The sequence below is a fragment of the Zalophus californianus genome, chromosome 4 (assembly GCF_009762305.2).
Source record: "Zalophus californianus isolate mZalCal1 chromosome 4, mZalCal1.pri.v2, whole genome shotgun sequence".
Lineage (NCBI taxonomy): Eukaryota > Metazoa > Chordata > Mammalia > Carnivora > Otariidae > Zalophus > Zalophus californianus.
In genome coordinates, this window is record NC_045598.1 from 120,681,597 (window position 1) to 120,704,152 (window position 22,556).

Below are 22,556 nucleotides of genomic sequence, written 5' to 3' on the forward strand. Positions count from 1 at the left end.
TGGTGCCTATTTTTCAGGCTTTATGAGCCAAGACTCTTTTGCTTGAAAGCGGCAGAAACCCAATCAAACTAGCTTGAGTCAAAGAGCAATTTATTAGCAGACACGTAGCAATAGAAAGACCAAAGTACAGTTAGGCCTGAGGTGTAGCTGGAATGAGAAGTGTGTACCCTTTGGGGCTCTCCACCTCCTATCTCCACCTCCTCTCTACACAGGTTATGTTGGATATGTGTTCTCTCTGAGCAGCATCTTCCATATTTTGAAAATATAGCCACCAGCTGCCTCTCTACCTAATATCTCACGGCTTTGCCACCACGTAGCGACACAACTCTTCCTCTGTTTGTGTTTATAAAACTCCCAGAGAAGTATTCTGACAGGGCTGGGTTGGAAGCCCATTCCTGGGTCTCAATCATCAGTGGCCAGATTGGAGTTAATAATAAATGGCCACACCATTCAGACTCCACAGTTGGAAGCATTTCCTAGAGGAAGGGGTGGTGCTGTTACCACAGACCTCAGGAGAGGAAGGAGCAGTAGGGAAACCTGCTGAGTGACACAACAATTGATGTCGCCCATAAAGGTCTGCCTTTCCAAGTCCTATCATGTGCTATGTACTCTCTCTCATTAAACTTGCCCCCCCAAGGGGAGCCTGGGTGGCTCAGTCGGTTAAACGTCTGCCTTCGCCTCAGGTCATGATCTCGGGGTCCTGGGATCAAGCCCCACATCGGGCTCCCTGCTCAGCAGGGAGCCTGCTTCTCCCTCTGCCTCTGCTCCTCCCGCCCCCACACGTGCGCTCCCCCTCTCTCTCAAATAAATAAAGAAAATCTTAAAAAAAAAAAGTTTCCCCCCAAATTTCCTACAGTCCACTAAATTACTTTTCCATTAAAGTACTGAAAAGGTTTTTATCAGAGCCTAAGACATAGCCCATGGCCACTAATAAACTGAGTTACTGCAAAGATGTTCAACAGATGGTATTCAAGAATGGCAATTTTACTTGAGCCCTTTTAGTCCATTTTGCCAACCCTTGGCACAAGTTAACTAGAATGAAGTATACATGACTGAGTTTAAACTTCTCACCAAAACAATCTTTTATAAACACTAGGATGTTTATATATATGTATACTCCTTTACACTGTGTGCTTCCTTATATACACAAAAACAGACCCAGCGGGTCTCCTGACATCTCTCAGGGCAAGATGTCAGTACCTTAGTATCATGCATTCATTTCTCTGGTATACCTATTGTAGGCTGAGAGTTACCAGTGGGGAGTTTAATAAGCATCACATCTTTGGAACATCAAAAACATGTAAAGATTGGCCCCTGACGTAGCATCGTCTTCCTTGATAACTTGTGTGGACAATATCTGATCCAGAAAAACTGAAAAGACATGCAAAATTGCATTTATTTTTCACCAGAAATAAGTCACAAAGTAAACTACATTCATATTTAGTTATACACACACACACACAGCTACCTCTCTCTGTGCTTCACAATAACTACATTAAGAAATGTCAGATTAGCTTGGAAGAAAATCACTGTTTCTAAACAGAAGCTTTGAGAACTTTTTTTCGGATTAAAAAAAGTCTATGAACATGCTCAGCTTCTGACAAAGCTAGTGTTGATTCTATTCAATAGCATGATTCACCTTATCCCAGTACATATGAGAAAACTCAGAGTCCAACAATAGCTACAGATTTATAGAAGATGATATAACGCACCAGCTGAAAAATTGCACTCGCTGTGCTACAAATAACTACCCTTCAGAATACAGTAACTTTCCAAATAATGGCTACAAAACAAAACAGGGAAAATTCCAGCCGTTAATACATACCCCAAAAAAATGCCTCCCATTTCCATCTTAACCACAGAAATCCCTCTATTAGAAGGAGACAGGCACAGTCATTGGCGAACCCATCGCTATTCACTAGTATTCATTATTTGTCATTCATTAACCTCTGGGTATTAAACATTTCCTGGAAATTGTACAAAAGAAAGTCTGACACAGTTCCCACACTATGGGCTTACCATTAAAAAGAAAATGGTAAGGACATCTTCGCTGAGGCAGAAAAGAGATAAACGGCACAAGGAGAAGAGAAATTCAGGAAGAAAATCTACACCATGCAGGAAAGGGTCATTGAAATTTGAATTACTATTTGGGGTTAAGCTCACCATCAAATATTAGAAAACAGTTCAAATGCTTTAGGAAATATAATATTCCAGTGGACCAGAAGGAAAAGGAAAAAAATAAAAACTATAAATCTTTTTTTTAAGATTTTATTTATGTATTTGAGAGAAAGAATGAGATAGAGAGCACATGAGAGGGGGGAGGGTCAGAGGGAGAAGCAGACTCCCTGCTGAGCAGGGAGCCTGATGCGGGACTCGATCCCAGGACTCCAGGATCATGACCTGAGCCGAAGGCAGTTGCTTAACCAACTGAGCCACCCAGGCACCCAAAAACTATAAATCTTTTTATTCTTCACAATCCCTAACAGAAGATAATCAAAACACATAGTAGGCTCACAATAATATTATATAAAAGAATGAATGAAATCATTCTTTTTTTTTAATGAACTCATTCTTTAAAGCAGGGTGGCTTAAAGATTCTTGTAAAGCCAACTATGCCAGCTGGAAGGTCCTTACACAAAGGGTTTTGTGGTCAAGTAAGTTTGCCAGTGCTGTATAGTATCACTTACAAGATGCATAAGGCCCATGGGTAAAAACCCTAGAAGAAAACAGGGCAACAGATCCTTGACATTTGTCTTGGCCATGATTTCTTGGATAAGACACCAAAAGCATAGGCAACAAAAGCTAAAATAAAGAAGTGAGGCTATATCAAATGAAAGAGCTTCTGCACAGCAAAAGAAATAATCCATACATTGAAAAAGTCACCTGTAGAATGAGAAAAATATTTGCAAACCGTATGCTAACTGAGGGGTTGATATCCAAAATATATAAAGAACTCCTACAAATCAATAGCAAAAAAAGCAACTAATCCAATTTTAAAATGAGCAAAAAACCTGAATCGATATTTTTTCCCAAATAAGACATATAAATGGCCAATAGGCACATGAAAAAGTGCTCAACATCACGAATCATCAAGAAAATGCAAATCAAAACCACAATGAGATATCATCTCACACTTGTCAATGTCGAAAAGACAAGAAATAACAAATGCTGATGAAGATGTGGAGAAAAAAGAGCCCTTATACACAGTGGGAATGTAAGTTGGCACAGCCATTATGGAAAACAGCATGGCAATTCCTCAAAATATTAAAAATTGAATTATCATATGAACTATCACATGCAGCAGTCCCACTCATGGGTACATATCCAAAGAAATTGGAGTCAGTGTCTTGAAGTTAAATCTGTACTCCCATGCTCACTGCAGCATTATTCACAATAACAAAGATATAGAAACAACCTAAATGTCCTTTGACAAATGAATGGATAAAGAAAATGTATATAGGGCGCCTGGGTGGCTCAGTTGGTTAAGCGACTGCCTTCGGCTCAGGTCATGATCCTGGAGTCCCGGGATCGAGTCCCACATCGGGCTCCCCGCTCGGTGGGGAGTCTGCTTCTCCCTCTGACCCTCTCCCCTCTCATGCTCTATCTCATTCTCTCTCTCAAATAAATAAATAAAATCTTAAAAAAAAAAAAAGAAAATGTATATATACATATGAACATTTCATAGAAACAGAGAATAGAATGGTGGTCGTCAGGGGCTGGGGGGAGGGACAAATGGGTGATGTAGATTAAAGGATACAAATTTTCAGTTATAAGAAGAAATAAGTTCTGAAGATCTAATGTACAGCATGGTAACTATCTTAATGATATTGTATTCTAAAAAGTTGCTGAAAGTACATCTTAAGCATTCTCACCATAAAAAAGAAAAGGAGTCAACTATGTGATGTGATGGATGTGTTAATTATCCTGACCTTGGTAATCATTCCACAATGCGTATGTATATCAAATCATTACATTGTACATTTTAAATATATCAGTGATTCTTCAATAAAGCTTAAAAAATGCTCAGAGAAATCCAGCGATAAGGAGAATGTTTAAATTTTATTAATCCTATTTTTCTCAACTCAAATAATATCAACAACTTTGTTTTGTTTTGTTTTTGTTTTATTTTGTTTCATTTAACACCTATTGGCAACCCAAGACTATTCCTCTGTTCTAAGGCAAACAATCTGGGAAATACTTAAAAAAGTCAGGGAAGAGAAATATAAGAAATGGGTGGGGTGGGGAGAGACTTAGGTCCAAGAGGTCAGGGATTATTTCTGTTTGACTTACTGATTACATCTCCAGAGCCTAAGGGAATGGTCAGACACATAAAAGTCTTAGTAAATATTTGATGAATGAATGAATGAATGAATGAATGAATGGAGGGAGAAGGGGGAAAGGTTAGGATCATTCGTTTAACCTCAGGAATCCTGGTTCTGTTAGCCAAGGTAAGGGAGATAATAAGTCCAGGTTGAGGTTGAAGCAACTGTGGGAAAATCACATGGAAATTTCCAGCTGGATGGATGGAATTCAAATCAAACTCAGGATCTGGGAAGAAACTAATGTTTTAGGAGTCATCAATGTAAGATTAGTGTCTAAAACTTTAGGATAGGGATGGGATCATCCAGAAGAAAAGAAAAATGAATGAAAGAGACATGCTTAAAGAAAACTTTCCATTAGGTGTTAAGTGGTTAATATCACAGGAAGGGATCCATGCACTGTCTTCCCACATGTTGTACCACTCCTAGCCTCCATCTCCCCTTCTGCTTTTGACCTGTTTCCCCTACTCAGAAAATGGTCCACAACCATCCTGTCCCATAGTGCAGGAACCTGAGAATCATCCTCACTGATAAGGCCTCCCTCATCTGGCCCTCCAGCCAGAAATCTGTTGACATTGAATGATTAGCACCATTAGATAGAATAAGTAATACCCATGACAAAATCATTCTGTCTTTACATAGCACTCTGCAGCACATTTTCAAAGATACAACCTCAATTAATTCCCATAACAACAATGTAACTTACATCTTTATCTCCCAGGGAAGACAAAGGAAGATAAGCCATGTCACTCAGATCACACACCAATAAGAAAATTCAGGGATGGAACCGGGGCAGAGGAGGGGGAGGGGTTATTGTCTCTTTCAGAATTGACCACAGATAACCATTTAGCACTTGTATCATAAAAACCAAAGGAATGAAAGAAATATAATCACATCAAAGAAATTTAAATCAAAGAAATATAAGCCTAACCACTTACTGGATCGCTGAAAATACCAACAAACCAACCTGAAGATAAGGTAAATAGAGATGATTGTCTACCATAGTAGGGTAGAACATGACCTTGACAAAGTCATAGTAGCAACTTGGAGAGACAAAGTCAGGATACTTATGAGGTTTTGGAATCTAGTTTAAGACAGATCTTTCAGTGGGGGCTTGAAAGGGATTTGGTAAAGATCATGCTATAATAGTTTAGGATTGGTGGACAAAGCAAGAGGACATTCATGCAAAGTAGGAATAATAGAGGAGTGAACAGTTGTTTGATGCTATCTATTCAACAGATGAACAATGTGATGTTCATTTAAATGGAGTTTTTCACAAAGTCCCTGGTGTGACCAATAAAATTATTTTTATCTACCTATGCAAGAGTTTCTTCGAATAGTAAAGTCATGTTGATGAAAGCAGGGGATTAATAGTTAAGTTCATGAGCATGGTCAAATAGTACAATCATGTAATATAGATAGCAAGCTGTATGAATATAGACGGCTTGGGTTTTCAGCACCAAAACAATATTGTGACAGTGACAAGAACAAATACTTCCTAGTGATCCAGACCCGGGTTTGGAAAAACACTTGCCACATACTAACTCTGTGGGCTCAGACAAGCCACTTAACTTCTTCGAATACCACCACACAATGTAATCATCTCATTTAAGATGCTCTATCAAAAAATATAATCCATCTGAACCAAGGAAAGGAAGAAAATAATGAAATCCAGGAGTATTTTGAGACAAAGGTGGCATACAGAGGTAGATTTCCTTGCAGGCTTTGGTGAAAGAAGAATGATTTAAAAAAAAACTTCTTTATGAATAAATTACAAGTTTATTCCTAGATACCCATATCTTAATTTTGTTCCCTTTGAGTACCATTTATTGATGGAATGGATTAAGAAATAATTCTTTAACTATCATCAAAAAGAAGGAAGGAAAGGGGCAGGCAATTCATCAACATTTATGGATAAACCATTTTTTACCCTGTTTAGCAAGATAAATATTTTAAATCAAATGTTGAGGCTAATTATAATCATAATAAGGACCACTTAATTTCTATTAGGGTAGTAAGCCTTTAAACTGCTAAAATGTCAGCCAGTCTCAAACATTAAAGAATATGCACTAACTCCTTCTCTTTTAAAATGTTAATTGAACTGAAACAAAATTCCCTTATCCACAAATACACATATTCTTATTATTTTAAGTGTGGAAAATACATGGCAGATCAAATATAAATGTCATGATCACCAAATGAAACATGAGATGCTTAGAAATATAAAATGACCAACTTAATGAAAAGTATGGCAAGAAAATAAATGGGAAAACATTTCCTTTTTGAGTGACAAGAAAACACCACCAAGAAAAGTATAAGGAAGCTAGTTATTTAATCATTGAAATGGTATAGCTTGTCACACAGAAAAAAATTGAACCAAAAAGTCCTGTCATATTTTGGAGAGGGGCGAAAAAACAATAAAGCAGTTTTGTACTGTATGGCAGCTTATCACCCGATCTGGATCAGAAGGCAATTGCAAATAGGAACTTCAGAAAATAAAGTTCTACACCATTGAGAAAGCCAAAGGTTAGATGGAGATTCACTGGATCGACTTCGGCAAAAACTCACATTCTTTGTCACAACAATAAGGTTATTAAAATGGAAACTGAAATTGGAATTGAAATAGTGCAGGCCCCAAGAACCAGAAAAACATTATAGAAACTAAGGAGCCAAACTTTTCCCTGGAGGAAGTGGAATTGAAAGTCACTGCTGTAATGAAACAATGGAAGAGATTGATGTTTGGAGGTATGTTCAAGGACCCTTTTTATTCTAAGGGGAAAAAAGTTTTAAAGACTATTTAGTAGACTAAAAATATCAATTTACTGGAAAGAGATATTCCCCGAACAACCAGGACACATTTTTCATGGCAATCCAATGTTGATTAGGCTAAAGCACTAAGAAGTGACCACATGAGCTACTAATCTAAATAAGGCATTTTTTAAAATTTAAGTCAAGCAGGGGCACCTGGGTAGCTCAGTCGGTCAAGCGTCTGACTCTTGGTTATGGCTCAGGTCATGATCTCAGGGTTGTGAGACTGCGCCCACGTCCAGGTTCCCTGCTCAGAGGGGAGTCTGCTTGAGGATTCTCTCCTACCACCCCTCCTCCCACTCATTCTGGCTCTTTCTCTCTCTCTAAAATAAAATAAATCTTGGGGCGCCTGGGTGGCTCAGTCGGTTGAGCGTCTGCCTTCGGCTCAGGTCATGATCTCAGGGTCCTGAGATTGAACCCACATCCAGGCTCCCTGCTCAGATGGGAGTCTGCTTGAGGATTCTCTCCTTCTGCCCCTCCTCCCACTTGCATGTGTGTACGCGCTCTCTCTCTAAAATAAAATAAATCTTTAAAAAAACATTAAGTCAAGCAATGTCTCAAGAGACTTGAGAGTGATAACTTACTTCACACACTGGTCTGCTTAAAAGGAAACACAACCTTGGCGCCTGGGTGGCTCAGTTGGTTAAACGACTGCCTTCGGCTCAGGTCATGATCCTGGAGTCGGGATCGAGTCCCACATCAGACTCCCTGCTCAGCGGGGAGTCTGCTTCTCCCTCTGACCCTCCCCCCTCTCATGCTCTCTCTATCTCATTCTCTCTCTCAAATACATAAATAAAATCTTAAAAAAAAAAAAAGGAAACACAATCTGTTTCTCCCCATGGAATTAGTCTTGTCCCGGGCCAGCCCTATAATAGCAGAATTGCTGCCTAGCCACGTGATCTAATCCAAAGAAATACCAAAGTCCATCTGACAGAATAGCCCTACTATCTGCCCTCACCTTGCTTTTCCATTCTCTCTGTCCTACAGTTATTTCCCCGACGTTCACTGCGTAAATGCCTTGACTTTATGGCTTTCGGGGGACATGTGAGATCATCTTACATAGGTAGCTCCAGCCAAAGAAGTGAATGCAGAACCTGAAGAATGTTCAAAGTGTGTAGTTGCTCTAATCAACAGTGCTTGAACATTTGAGTATTTTATGTCTTTGCACAAAATACTCTATCCTTCTCTGTCCTTCCCATGTTCCTGGCCTCTCATACCCTAGCCATCTTTCTTCTCCTAGATGACTATGTCACACTCTGTCCCCTCTCCTCAAATCCCCAACACAGGGCATGCTTCAGAGCAGTTCTAGAGTTTTTAATTGGCTGTGGTCAGGTTCTAATGCAATGCAAAATATGATTCCATGCTTTCCTACCCAGGCAACTGTATAGAAGGTAATTTGACTGCCACTATTATGTCATCAGACAACAACAATGTTTCTCGCAGTTTCCTTGGAGGAAGGAAATTTGCAAGAATTCTATTACTGTTATTGAGAAGGTATAGTCTTCACAGTGGTTTTTACAAATGTACCACTTTATTGGGCCTACCTAGAAACGGTTTGAAGGTCCAACTCATCACAGGCTAACAGTAGGGAACACAATGACAGTCAGACAGAGATTTCAGACATCTCTATAAATACACTTGAAATCTCTGGTAACCTCGTTGGATATCATCATAATACATTTACTTCAACATAAGAATCGTCTGAGAATTGGTTGTAGTAAATCAAATCTGTAGGATCAAATTGTAGAAACTCCTGTATTAGATAAATCTCCCAATCTTTAATTAGAACAAAGTAAGGATTATTTAAAATTGTCATTTTTCTGGCAAGATTTTTAAATTAAACACAGGTGCAAGAATGTAATATATACACATTTATATATACATACATATATATAAAATCATAGCTATGCCAAGAGAAACTATTTTCTTGGCAATTGAACATAAAGAATTCATTCTGAAAATTATATCTGTGGAAAGTAAAATTGTGTCTGATATAGATAGTGTAAGTGAAATCTTGTGAATTGCTTTCTAAATTGTACACATAGAAAAATGAAGGGGACAAGCATAGGATTATTTCCTAGCAAGCTAAATGTACAAACATCAGGAATAAATGAAGACAGGAATAGAAATATAGCACATAAATACATGCAATAAACCCATACCAAAAAAAAATAGCTTTAGGTAAACCAAATTACATGGTTATAAAATTGAATTCTACTGTTAAGAAAAAGTTTTCTTCTAAACTGATAGCAATAAATTCAAGGAGAAGCAGAAGAAAGTCCACGTGGAATTATGTAAAGCCAGATCTTGGAGAAACTTAAGTAACCTAATTTTTCAATTAAAAATATTTAGTATTTATTGACTAGTCCCAATTTTAGATACTTAGGAATAGAAAAATAAAAAGATACTATTTTAAAGCACAGGTTGCCAACCCTCAAGGGCTTTATCCACATAGAAATATTGAAAATCTCTGCATCAGAAGATGGAATTGGCCTTACTTGTTTTCACCATTATTTCTAATTTATTCTTTTTTTTTTTTTCAAATAAAAACATTGCTTTATTTTCCTTAAGAACCTTTGGTACTCTTTATGTTACAACCTCAGAAAAGAAAGCTCTCTCATTAAAACATTTTTTTTTCTTTTATCTCCTGCTGAGTGAAGATGCCTGGGGAGACAAACTTTACATGCTGGCTTTCCGACTGTAGTCGTAAGTATGGTGTTATCTGGAGATTCGATGGTGAGAATTTACTCCTTTAGACTCAGTACTTTTCTTTGCCATGTTCATTGATCACACATATGTGATTCAGATCTCTGAAGTATTCATTGTAATCTAAGGCATAACCACAAATAAGTCTGGAATCTCAAATCCAACATAGTCGGGTCTAAAGCCATCACTTCTAGGTGTTCTCTTCACCAACAAACTGGCTACCTTAATCATGTCGGGCTTGTATTTCTCTATACTACTGAGCAGTGCTCGCATGGTCTTCCCGGTTCCAACAACATTCTCAACTATGAGGACATTCTTTCCAGCCAGTGCTGAAAGATCATTGCCTCCAATTATCTGCATCTCGCCCATGGACTGGTCGTTCTTGTAACTTTTTAGTCTGATGAAATCAACCTTCACAGAGACAAATCTATCTGAATTTCGACTGATGTTCTTAAGGTGTTCCAGAAGATCCACACAGAACTTGTAACCTCCTTTAAGCACACACAGGATCATAATATCACAGTATCCTATGTCTTTCATAATATCCTTAGCCAGCCGTTCAGTTCTGTCCACAATGATGCCATGAGGTATAAGGACATACTCCAAATCTCCGTAATAGTGCTGTGGGTATGTGAATAAATTCAAGTCATCTCCCGGCCAATCGTCCATAATCATGACGCCTCACCCGTAGTCTGGCGCCTCCTCGCTGCTCCTGGCCATGTTTCTCCCAGGGAAAGCGGGAAGGGAAGAAGTCTAATTTATTCTTGAGCTACTATTTTCTTCCTTATTGGGAAGAAATTTCTAGAAAAATCCTACTAACAACGTTAGCAGGTCAGCATTCCAAATATCACATCCTTAACATTTTTTGTAGTGCACCGTAAATCAGTATGTCCTGGCCAACCATATTCAAACCAATATTTTTTATAATAACGTTTGAGAAACAGTAGTGTAAGTCTCCAGGAACTGGCCTGATATCACAGACAGCATCATAATGTGCATGTGCTATGATGACAGAGTCAACTTTGTACCTGTTTCTCACTCAAATAAAGCATTTAAAGAAACTATGTTGCCTTTGCCCAAATAGGCTATGATCCATCATCATGGTCATCAACTTTGTCATTTCTATGGTATCTTACACTTTTCAAAGGATTTTCACATCTGTTATCTCATTATGTGTTCTATGTTCCTAGTTTTCCATTTCCACCAGCCAGCCATGACCATGCAATAAATGGTTGAATAAATGAGTGAGTGAGCAAATGAGTAATCATTATGATGCTACACCCACAGTAATCCAGAGAATCTATTGGCCTATATCATCTTCAGTAGTACCTGCTAAGGACTTTATCCACATAGAAATACTGAAAATCTCTGCATCAGAAGATGGAATTGGCCTTACTTGTTTTCACTTTATCTATGTGGATAAAGTGTTTTTGATGCGTTTGACATTCCACAAAGACTATCACATACCTTTTCCTTAGAGATATTAGGAACTAATATGCGCTAAGTAGTTTATTTACCCTGAGATTAAGGGAATTCACTTTTTTAATTGCAAGTTTTGTGATTTTACTTATTCTTTGGTATTTTCTCCATTTGGTTGCAAGTTGAGGCAAAGCCTAACATTGATAAGCAAGAACAGCAAAGTCACGCTGTGAAATCAATAGCCACTCACTCTGATACTTGATAGAAACAGGATATTAATATAGAGCTGTCTGCATGACTGTTGCTGAGAAAGCAACGAATCAGAAGAAAAAAAATAAACTCATAGGAAACTTTCAATTGCTGTTCTCATTCACATCCACGAGGGTGAAGGTACATTAGGTAAATGGACCATTGTCTTTCTCTGCCTCTGGAAATATCCTCCTGGGAACCAAAAGGGAAAAAGAGGCCCATGGAGCAGCTGATGTGTTATACGGCTCATAGCAAGTGCCACTGCAGCCCAGATGGTGACTTCTCAGAGTTTTCGGATCAGTCTCACAGAGCAGGGAACCCATAGCAACAAATGAGAGGAACTTTAGACAATGGGAAGGACCTAGAGGCCGAAATGCTGAACCTTAGCCCTTCACTAACAGGATGCTGAAGCAATAGCCAATTCAGATGGAAAGCAATCCCCCTGGCCAAGATGAAAACAAACGCATAAGCAACACACATTAAGATCATTTTTGTAATAGACTGATAAGCACCCATGAGAGAATTAATACCTTTGTGAGAAACAGCAAAAGAACTCTTTCTGCAAGTGAACGGGAGATTTTGAAAGAAATACTACCCACAGCATTAGCAAGAGAGAAATAACATGTAACCAGATCAGATACAACAATCTATGGAAGCATTCATTACAGTCACCTGGAACCTAGTAGATATTTAGCAAATGCCATTAACTCTCCACACCAAGAGGAAAAATATCAATGAAAGTTGACATAAGCCAAAGGACAGTTTTTCAGCCCTTACTCATTTGTGATTGCCATTCTAATCCATCTAAATCTTGCTTTTAAAACAAAACCCTGGAAGAATTCAGGCTTCACTCATACCTCTTTTGCAGCTCAATCTATATCAGATTAAAAACCCATTGCCAAGTATGATGAAGTTCTAGAACATAAGCCAGTCCTTAGCAGGTACTACTGAAGATGATATAGGCCAATAGATTCTCCGGATTACTGTGGATGTAACATCATAATGATTACTCATTTGCTCACTCACTCATTTATTCAACCATTTATTGCATGGTCATGGCTGGCTGGGGGAAATGGAAAACTAGGAACATAGAACACATAATGAGATAACAGATGTGAAAATCCTTTGAAAGGTGTAAGATACCATAGAAATGACAAAGTTGATGATGACGATGATGGATCATAGCCTATTAGGGAAAAGGCAACAGAGTTTCTTTAAATAAAGGAAAATCATTTAGTATAGAAAAGGGATCATTTATTCTCATCATTTATTTAGATTTTCAAATACAAAGGTTCTGTAAAAAATCAATTCTTTTGGATTCAAATCAATTAACATAGGATTATAGGGAATGTCTTATTTGAGTGAGAAACAGGTACAAATAAGACATTCCTAGGGGCACCTGCATGGCTCAGTTGGTTAAGTGTCTAACTCCTGATTTCCGCTCAGGTCATGAACTCAGGGTTATGGGATCAAACCCCGTGTCAGGCTCCACACTGGACATGGAGCCTGCTTAAGATTTTTTCTCTCCCTCTCCGTCTGCCCCTCTTCACTCCACTGCCTACCACCCCACCACCACTCACATGTGCACGTGTTCTCTCTCTCTCTCTAAAAAGAAAAAAAAAAGAAGAAGAAGAAGCCATTTCTTGGCATAGAGAAACATTAAGTAGAATCATCTTATTTAAGAGTTTTATACATCATTCAGAAGATTCCAGAGTAAAGTTTTCCTGTCTATAAACACTCCCAACTTCTAGGCAACTAAATAACAAGCTGGCTGGCATCAAGTAGATCGTGTGAAGCTGTGGCATGAAAAAAATACTTCTAATTATCAGGAATGAAAGGGCGACGTGTAAGGAGAAAATCATGGAACAATAGTTTTGAGAGGATGGGTTCCAGTGGGGGGGAAAAAAACAGAAAAGAGCCTGTTGTGACATTATTGTCTTTGCCCATTTGTGCATGAACTTGGTCATGGCTGTTCACACTGTCCTTTTTTCATTTGAGTTAGCCACATTGTTGTTTTGACAGGTGTTGTCAAACTGTTTTAAAATGTTTTGGGTTTGCCATCAAAATGAAGGTTCTTTGAACTCAGAAAGATATGGAAACAAGAAGCGCTGGGTTTCATAGCAGTAGAACAAATATTTCTTGTTGGAGGAATGATGACAACTTCATGTTTTCTGGAAAAACAACAACCAAAATGCATTTAGCAACATACAGAAGGAAGATACTCCCAAGTGGCTGAAGTGGGGATAGGTTTTGTTACTGAGGAACATGGGAAAGGTGGCTCACCATGCACAAAGTGATGTCACTAAGGGGAGCAAACACCACCCAATCCCTTCCAATGCCAGAAGTTTTAGTGCAAACATAGGCTGAGGAAGTCTAATGTTGCATGATCCAGAATTATTAAGATACTGAGTCATCTTGTAATTGCCAGCTCTTTTCCTCTCTTGGGAAAAAAAAAAATGGCATTTCTTACAATCCGTGGTGTATTCAATCTAATGAAATTCAGTCGGTGAATATTGGGCGGGGTTGGGGGGAAAGGAGAGCATGTGAAAAGTATTGCAAATGTGCAGAGAGAAGGCCAAGGCAGGTGGCGTAGAAGCCACAGGGGATGAACCAGCAAGGGTGGGGACATACCTCCAGCCCTGCCGGGCCACATGGGAGCTTTGTTGTTGTCCTCAGAGCAATGGGAAGTCATGACATGTTTCCTGCAGGAATGGGAGTTAGGGTGGAGGTAGAGGGCGTAGACTTACATCGTTGAAGCTTATTCTGGCTGCAGTGTGGAGAAATGGCCCCCACGTGGGCCCCCAGTGAATGGCTCCCATGCTGGACGGAAGTCAGTTACAAGCCAGAGATAGGATGGCCATGACTCGGGAGGCAACAGTGAGGAGTAGACACTGTCAGGAAATCTTAAAAGTATCTTAATATGTATATGTAATAGTGTCAGGTTGCTTTGTTTGTAATGTTTTTTTAAACTTCTGTCTTAACCCACATTTGAGATCTTGACTGAAGGCTGACCAGTTCTCCTTCTTGAGCCCAACCACCTCCTTTACTGGGCTCTCACAGTCCAGGCCATTCACACAGCTGTCCTAATCACCCCAAGGTAGGTACCAGACAACCAGGGACACCCCAAGGCCCCAGAGTTCACTGCAATGATTTACACTGGCCAATCCTATGCTTGCTTGTCCTGCCTCACCTGCTCATTCCTGCAGAAACTGCAGTAAAGATTCCTGCCTACATTTCCCACACCCCTACCCCCTACCTCAGTGCTTCCCCAGCAGGTGCTGTGTTCTCCACAGGGAACTGTGCACCTGACAAGCCCTAAACCTCTTCCTGGTGTTTCTCCCTTGGTCTGCATCTGGCCTCACCATACCTCAGTCCAGGTAATTTGGTTAAAATCATATAATCCTGCTATAATCCAAAATGTAAATTTGAATTTAGGCAAGTCTCAATTAGTCAAAATATTAGATGATAATGGGGCAGAAGGACAGTAGAAATCTAAATGTTGCTCAAACATTTACTGAGTCAGAGATCAAACTTACTAAAAACTCATAAGAAGGCGAGAACAACAACAAAAAAAAACGAAAACAAAAATAAAAAACAAAAACCCAGTTACAATGTCCTTTCCTACCAAATTTGCACACAAGTAGCAGAGTCACTTGATTGGATTTTTATTTCCTTTTTTTTTCTCCTGTCCATCATCTGGCAGAGATGCTAAAGAACAATGAACAATTACATGTTCAAAAAGCAAGCAGAGAAGAAAGGAGGAGGAATAAAAGCCCTGTTTAATCCTAAAATTAGATAAGTAATATTTGAATAATTGGGCTTTGACTAGAATAATAGCGTAGCTCCTGTCCATAACAACACTTGATAAATGTTTGCTTGAGTGAATAAAAGAACCGACAGAATTCTTTAATTGCAAAAAGTCATTGAACTAATATTAATTATAGGTTGGAAAAATTCATATAAAATATATAACTCAAAAATGTATTACATTGAAAAAAGTAAGACATGTCCCTTTGACATGTGTTCATCTGTTAAGATTCCTAGAGTGTGTTCACAGTTTAATCCAACTGCCTTTATAGATCTACATATATACATATTCATACATTTGAATAATTTTGCACATATTCAGTTTGGGATGTATTTATTCAGCCTGATCATATTGCAAAGTCTGAGGTATTTGATGAATATAAGCCCAACAACAGCACATGGAAGATAAAGCCCATATTTCTAAATCTGCTTGCGATTCCAAGAAGTTCTGGTTAGTTCAAAAGAGTTACTTCTGTTGACAGGGATCCAACTGGGGATTAAGATATTATGACATACACACTTTTAACAGATAAAAGCAGGAAGAAAGACAGCAGAGCTAAATAAGAATGTCAGGATGAATTGCACACCATTCTTTAGGGTAAAATTTAGTCTTACCTGTGGGGAATCATCTCTAATGTACAAGGTAAGAGAGAGATGATTTAAGATTTTAAACTAGGGTTTCTGTACATGAAAAAAAATAAAGTTAAAAATGAAGTTCCTCGTGTTTTGCAAGGAACTCAAAAAATGGCACAATTAGCCTAATTTCTTTTTACAAAAAGTGTTGGTATCAATGAGTACTTAGAGTGCTCATGCAAAAGGCAATGACCCTAGCCATGTCTGATTATAAAATCTGCTTTTAATTTCATCATCAAAGTTAAGACTTGCACACCTGTTGGCTGATACTATAGGTGTCCACCTCCAAGTTGGCTCAGTTGAATAGAATACCCTGCTAATAAGGGCCAGGTGGCAGGATCTATCTTTCTTTAAGCCATTTAACCTTACTCTGTCCTTGCCACAGACCACAGCCATCCCATAAAGTCAGGCCTTTGGTCATAAGCTGGTTTGGCTAGAGTGTGGATAACAACTCTACCAACCAATCATAAGAGCAGCTCAGAGTTTGTCCCTACTGATAACAATGGTATCACCTAACATGTAGAAGATGGCTCAACCTTGGCATCCACTCTTGCCATCTGTCCTCCCAGGAAACCGCAGGAGGTAGATCAGATCGATCTCTGCTTTAACCCCTCAGAGACCTCCCAGTGCTCTTCAGATGATAAAGAAGAACCAGGACCTTGCACCTTCTGCGCCTCAGCCTCATTTCCTGCCATTTCTTCCTGATTCCATTTGACCCCCACTCTCCTCGCTCCTTCCCACCTGAGCCCCATCTCAGCCACACTGGTCTCTCTGCGCTCCTTAAACACATGAAACCCCACACACTCACTTCCAGTGTACCTACTTCTAAGTCAAAGCACTGTATGATTTGGGGTTTAGTGTTAGTTTCCCAGAGTAGGCTATAACCCCAAGAGAGTGAGGACAGTGTCAAGATCTGTCTCTGCCACATGTCTAGGACTAAGCAAAGTTCCAGAGATTTAATAAAAATTTAATACATATTTGTTGAATGAATGAATAAATGGCAGCAGTTTCTTAGGAATAAGCATCGCTATTAAATTCTTGTTTCTCTGTGAGGCATGTCTTCCGGGCAGCATTTAACATGCAATGATGCCAAAAAAAAAAAGACTTTCCTCTTGGGGTCTTGTTCCTGCTCTCTCCAGCCGTATTTCTCACCACTTTCTCATTAATACTCTATACTCATCACCCACTCCCCCCAAACACACAACCGGTAATTCCTTTCTCTCGATTTTACTCATGCTCCACTTTCTTCACCTGGCTCCTTTTTACTTACTCTTCAGAACCTCATATGAAATGTCTTCTCCCTGGGGAAGCCTTCTTGGACAACCCAAGGCCCCTTCTGGCTGACTCCATACCACATTGTACTTATGCTTACTTTGTCACTTCCCAAGTATTATTGACTTGGTTTATTTCCAAGTATAATTTTAGCTTCTTTGTGGGTAGGAAGATATTTCATTTCCCATAGTAGTACATGGTAACCTTTCAACAATAGCTTTTAATAAAAATTTTAAAAATACCTATTGCAAGTATCTTCTCATAGTCTACTAATACTAAAATACAAAATACATCCTGTAACAGAACATAAAATGCAAACCACTGCATAAAAGTAAGTCTTTGTTCTGAGGGCATTTGATCCTATTTGTGAAGAAATAACTTAAAAGGCCCTACGTTGACAATAACATAACCAATCACACCTAGTCAAGCTCATGGAGACCCTGTAGGTGTGGAGATCATCTGTCAAGAGCTTTCGATAATAAAAAATTTTATTAATAATTATGTATTAAATTTATTGGTATGAATTATTAGTTAAAATAGTAATCATTAATAATAATAAAAATTTCCATTGGTAAAGATCTAAATGGTTCCTTTCATATCTGCAAAATCACACAGCTATTCAACCATGCCACACGAGCTGGCATATACCAGGAGATAAAATATCCAAGTCAACTCCCAAGTGATATTTTTCATTTCCTTATTAAATATACATAAGTATGACCTGGAGTAACAGTTCTCATAGCTTTCCAATAAAACCTGAGGAATGATGCTCATATTTCTGATTATTAGGTCAATTAAAAATGTTTGTATACAACAAAAGCTAAGGTTATGGTAAAGGTTAAGAGCCATTAAGTAGAAGAAAATAATACAAAGATAAAACAAAGTATAGTGTATGAAAACTATTGAATAGGAAATAAAATTTTAAACAAACTAAGATAAGACAAACAAAATTTAATGAAAGGCAGTTTAAGACAAATGTGCTGAGCAAACAGGATTGAAAGCACCCCAGAGATCCAACAGGTATGACTTTTCTCTGCCAAGATTCTTTTAAAATGGTCTCTGTTAATTGAGGTTCCCACAGATAATCTCAAAGCAAAGGTTTAATATATAACTTCATGCAACAGATGAGCAAGCATAGTTTTATTCCTCCTTCATAGCAAAGTCATCCCAATAAGAGGTATGGGGATGTTGTCATAGATACAACTGCTTTTATACACACATATAAAAATCTCATTTCTCTCACCAACAGCCATGGGGCAAAGATTAGGGAAGACTTCCAAGCACATATCAGAAATTAATCTCACGTTTTCTTGCATGGTTACTAACTCTACTAGATGTAACATTGTAATATAAGAAATAATGCCTGTTAGCTTAAGAAATTAAAAATTCAATTTATTCTTTATTTGGAAGAAAAATAATATATTTGTTAAAGGTCTCAGACAGCATTGTCTTTTTCTAGCGTTAGTTGGTTTTGAAACTTGGGCTTTAAGAAAATGTTTAAGTAGAATGCAGCCTTTGGCATGACTTTTCTTTCCGTTTCAGTCTATAGACTCTAAGGTTTTAGACAAAATTGCCTTTTCATGGGGCTAAGAAACTGATAGGTTCTCACTGAGCTTGAGCTGGCAGTTCTCGGCGAGGACTGATAAATCTATCTAAGGGTGGAGGGCTCACAGCCTGGCAGGTGCAGCCCCGCCTCCCACCCCCAAGGGATGTGACGGCGCCATTTTCAAAACATTCAGGCTCTATTAAAATATGCCATTTTTCTTCCCTACAGGTCTCCGAGATATACAACAAAGAACAAATATATATCACTAAATTCAGCTGATTAGCCTATTTCAAATCAAGATGATCATTTGTAGAAAAATACACAATAATTTCTGTATAATGACTCTCTTGTTTAAGATTATCATAGCAATTTCCCCAACAGTTCATTATTAAATGTACATACCCACACCAGTGGTTAAAAAGAAAAATGTAACAGTGTGAACACAAGATTTCTTACCTGCCCTCCAACCTCCTTAACTTAAACGACAGCAACGATGCTGAATACTCATTATTTCTGAAGAGGGAAAATAAAGCCATAAAATAAAAATATCCATGTTCATTAAAGCTTTAGCCCCGTGTCTTTAGCTCTGGCTCTTGCTGGCTTCCTCCACTGCTTCTTCCTCTGAGCCAGCCCCTCCCACCCTGCCTCACCACCCTGGCTGGCACCCACAGGGACTAGGTGCATCTTATCCCATTGAATCAAGCATGACATAGAGTCATGGCCCCTTCCACCAACACATCTGGGCAGACAGTGGCCAAAGACCCAGCCAGGTGGCCTACATGTGACACTAGGATGGGAAGGGCAGGATAAAAGTACTCCCGTAACACAAACTGGTGGCCGCGAGTTAAAGAGAATCAATAGAAACTTTGCGAATTGGAAGTGAAAGGGGTATCATCCCCAAGATCAATGAATGGAAAGAGAAATGGAGCTGATCCAAATGGAATACTCAAGATCCAGCAGTTATCTGTCTTTGTTTGAATGTAGATTGGTGTGTGTGTGCTGTGTGTGTGTGTGTGTGTGTGCACCTGCATCGTCTAGCATTTTTGGGGAGTGATCTGTTCTAAATCAGTCCATTTCCCAAAGAATTCCAATTCTACCTCTGCTGTCAGCAAATGTGTTTGTGTTAACCATTTTAAAAAGTATTACACTTTGTTACCTTTTTAAACAAAGCACATGGAAATGCTAACCCATCTTTTCGAGGAGGTGGAGCAATCCTTATTAATATAACTGGACCTCTGCCTTTAACATGAATAGAACCATGTCGTCATTGAACTTGCAATTTAATAGGGCCTCTACACTAGGATCCCAGCCTGCTATGTCTCCTCTGTCTCCCTGGTCTTCCTTCCACTTGGCTCTGCTCTTATTTGGACCTTACAGTTGCTATTCTACTCCGTAATTACGTACCTCAGTCTACATCTCTCCATCCTTGGTTCTGAAGGCGATTCTCTGCCTGATATAGACGAAAGAACAAGGTGATTTTGACAGACTTTCTCACTGTTGCTCAGTTTTTTCTCTTACCTCTGGGATCACTGCTGTGTTCCAGAGACTCAGAACTAATGAAATTCCCAATGCTCCAAGACAAGTCTATCTGTAAGCAAAGGTAGTTCTACTTTATGAAACCACCAATAATTTGGTTTTTGTTTAAGAGAATAAAAGTAGCCTTTTGCCTAAAAATATTTTTCCAGTGGCCTAAAAAAAAAAAAATCCATCCTCGGGGACACTCATTTGGGTCAACACGTTATCTCGTATCGGGTCATGATCTCAGAGCACTGCCCACCATCAGGGAACACAGTTCTGAAAGAAAGAAAACAGGACAGCTGAATTTGAGGGGAAGGGCCAATAATATTCTGGAAAAGAAAAGACTGAGAGGGAGAATCTGAATGGAAGCCTTTAAGGGGTCTGGGCAAGCACTGTGCATCTGGGAGAAAGTTCAGCAAGAGGGTGACAGGCAACAAAGAGTCAGTGGGGCTACCTCTCTCCATCTCCATGCACCCACATAGGGTCAGTCCCGGTTGGGAGGAGAAGACCCAGAGGAGCGATATCAGAGGAAGCCAGACCACACCTCCTATGGAGGCTCTGATATATGCCCACAGAGATCCTGTTGCGTGTGACAAACAGGTAAGTGTCAAAAATGGGTTAAAAGATGATGGGGTTGTTTAAGCCTCTGTCTGTGTTACCCCGATGGACTGGAGGCAGATGCAATAAAAACTTGATAGCTGAAAACATCACTAATAGTTCTCTTTAGAAGAAATTATTTCTTAATTTCAACCACAGTTTATCATTATAAAAAAATCCAATTCACTCACAATATATAAAGTTGTATTTTTGGTAAACAGCTAGGTAGATGTTGGGGGAATGGTGGCAGCAAGAACCTACCTTCAGTATTTTGATTAGTTCTACTTGGCTTGCACAAAATTGCACATGTTAAATAGAGCAATGTCTTTGCAGTGACTTAGCAATTATACTGCCATTATATTGGTCCCCCTAAACTTCAGGTTCTACCAAATAAATATTTTAAAGAGATCATCATTAGATCTTAACAATTTTATTCCCAATAAATGCTGTGAAGGCACTGTGGTGAATATTCCTCAAAAAACATTGCATGGCTAGAAATCATAAGCAATCTAATTGTTCTTAGGCTCTCTGAATAGAAATTTTCCCCCAAAGATCACACTAATCCAGGCAGGCATAAAACAAAATCATTCCGGACTGAAAATTGGGGATTTGTATGTTTAAAAATAAGCACAGGTATGGGAATAAACCTGTTAGAAGCAGAATAAAATTAAAATTGGATAGATATTCAAGGGGAATAAAGATGACATTAGGTGTATGAGTGAAAGCCTGTCCTCATACAATTCTACACATCGTTTCTTAGCATGTCATAGTCTCTCAATGAAGAACACACAAATACAAACTACCTGAGAGTTTCGGTTATCCATTGCTGTATGACAAACCTGCCCCCAAAACTTAATGGCTTAAAACAAAAACTGATGATTGAACTTGATTCTGTGGGTGGCCTGTGTTTCTTCTCTCCCATGTGACAAAGGATGGTGACACTCTTGGGCTGGAAGGTCGAAGAAGGCTGGGATCTCCTCCATGTGGTATATCTCCCTCCATAGCTTCTTCAAGCAGCCTTTCTGTCCAGTAGGATAGCAAGAGCTTCCTCACAGCATGGCATCTGGGTTCCTTAAAAATAGAAGCAGAAATATTTAGACCTTAAAGGGCTGGGTCTAGAACTGCACAACATCATTTCTGCCACCATAAGGAACTTCCAGATTAGAATGCGGACTAATGAACTCATTGTTGTTGTTGTTGTTGTTTTTAATGCCTTATACAACTTTTTAGCATACAAGAAAGCATACTAATGGGAAGCACGAATCCACAATAACACCAAAAACAAAGGACAAGCAATGCGCTTGCCTCAGAATCAAGGAAGGGTTGTAGAATGCCAATGGAAGGAAATGAAAAAAATGCCATTAATGGCTGATGCACATTCTACCTCCTGAGTCAAAATGATGAGCCAGGGAAACGAGAGAGACCAATTCTTAGTGCCAACCCCTAATATGGGGACAAGAAAGTTGCACTAACCTGCAAACAATAAGTACAAGACAAAAGAGAGAGAGGTAAATCCAGTGAAGCGGCATATTAACATCATACAAATTAAAGACTTTTGTTTTCCACTCTCTTTCTCTGTGTCAAATTTTGTATGGTGCACCAAGCACATGATATGTGGACACAGATTATGGAGTCTCAAGATGAATACCTTTTATTCAAGATAGCACTCAAGATAAGCCGGG

The 22,556-nt window shown here is 38.9% G+C and overlaps 1 pseudogene; it reads right to left on the minus strand.

Annotated features, from left to right (window-relative positions):
* Nucleotides 1–9,687: 9,687 nt before the first annotated feature.
* Nucleotides 9,688–10,565, minus strand: LOC113909017 (annotated as a pseudogene).
* Between the last annotated feature and the right edge of the window lie 11,991 nt (nt 10,566–22,556).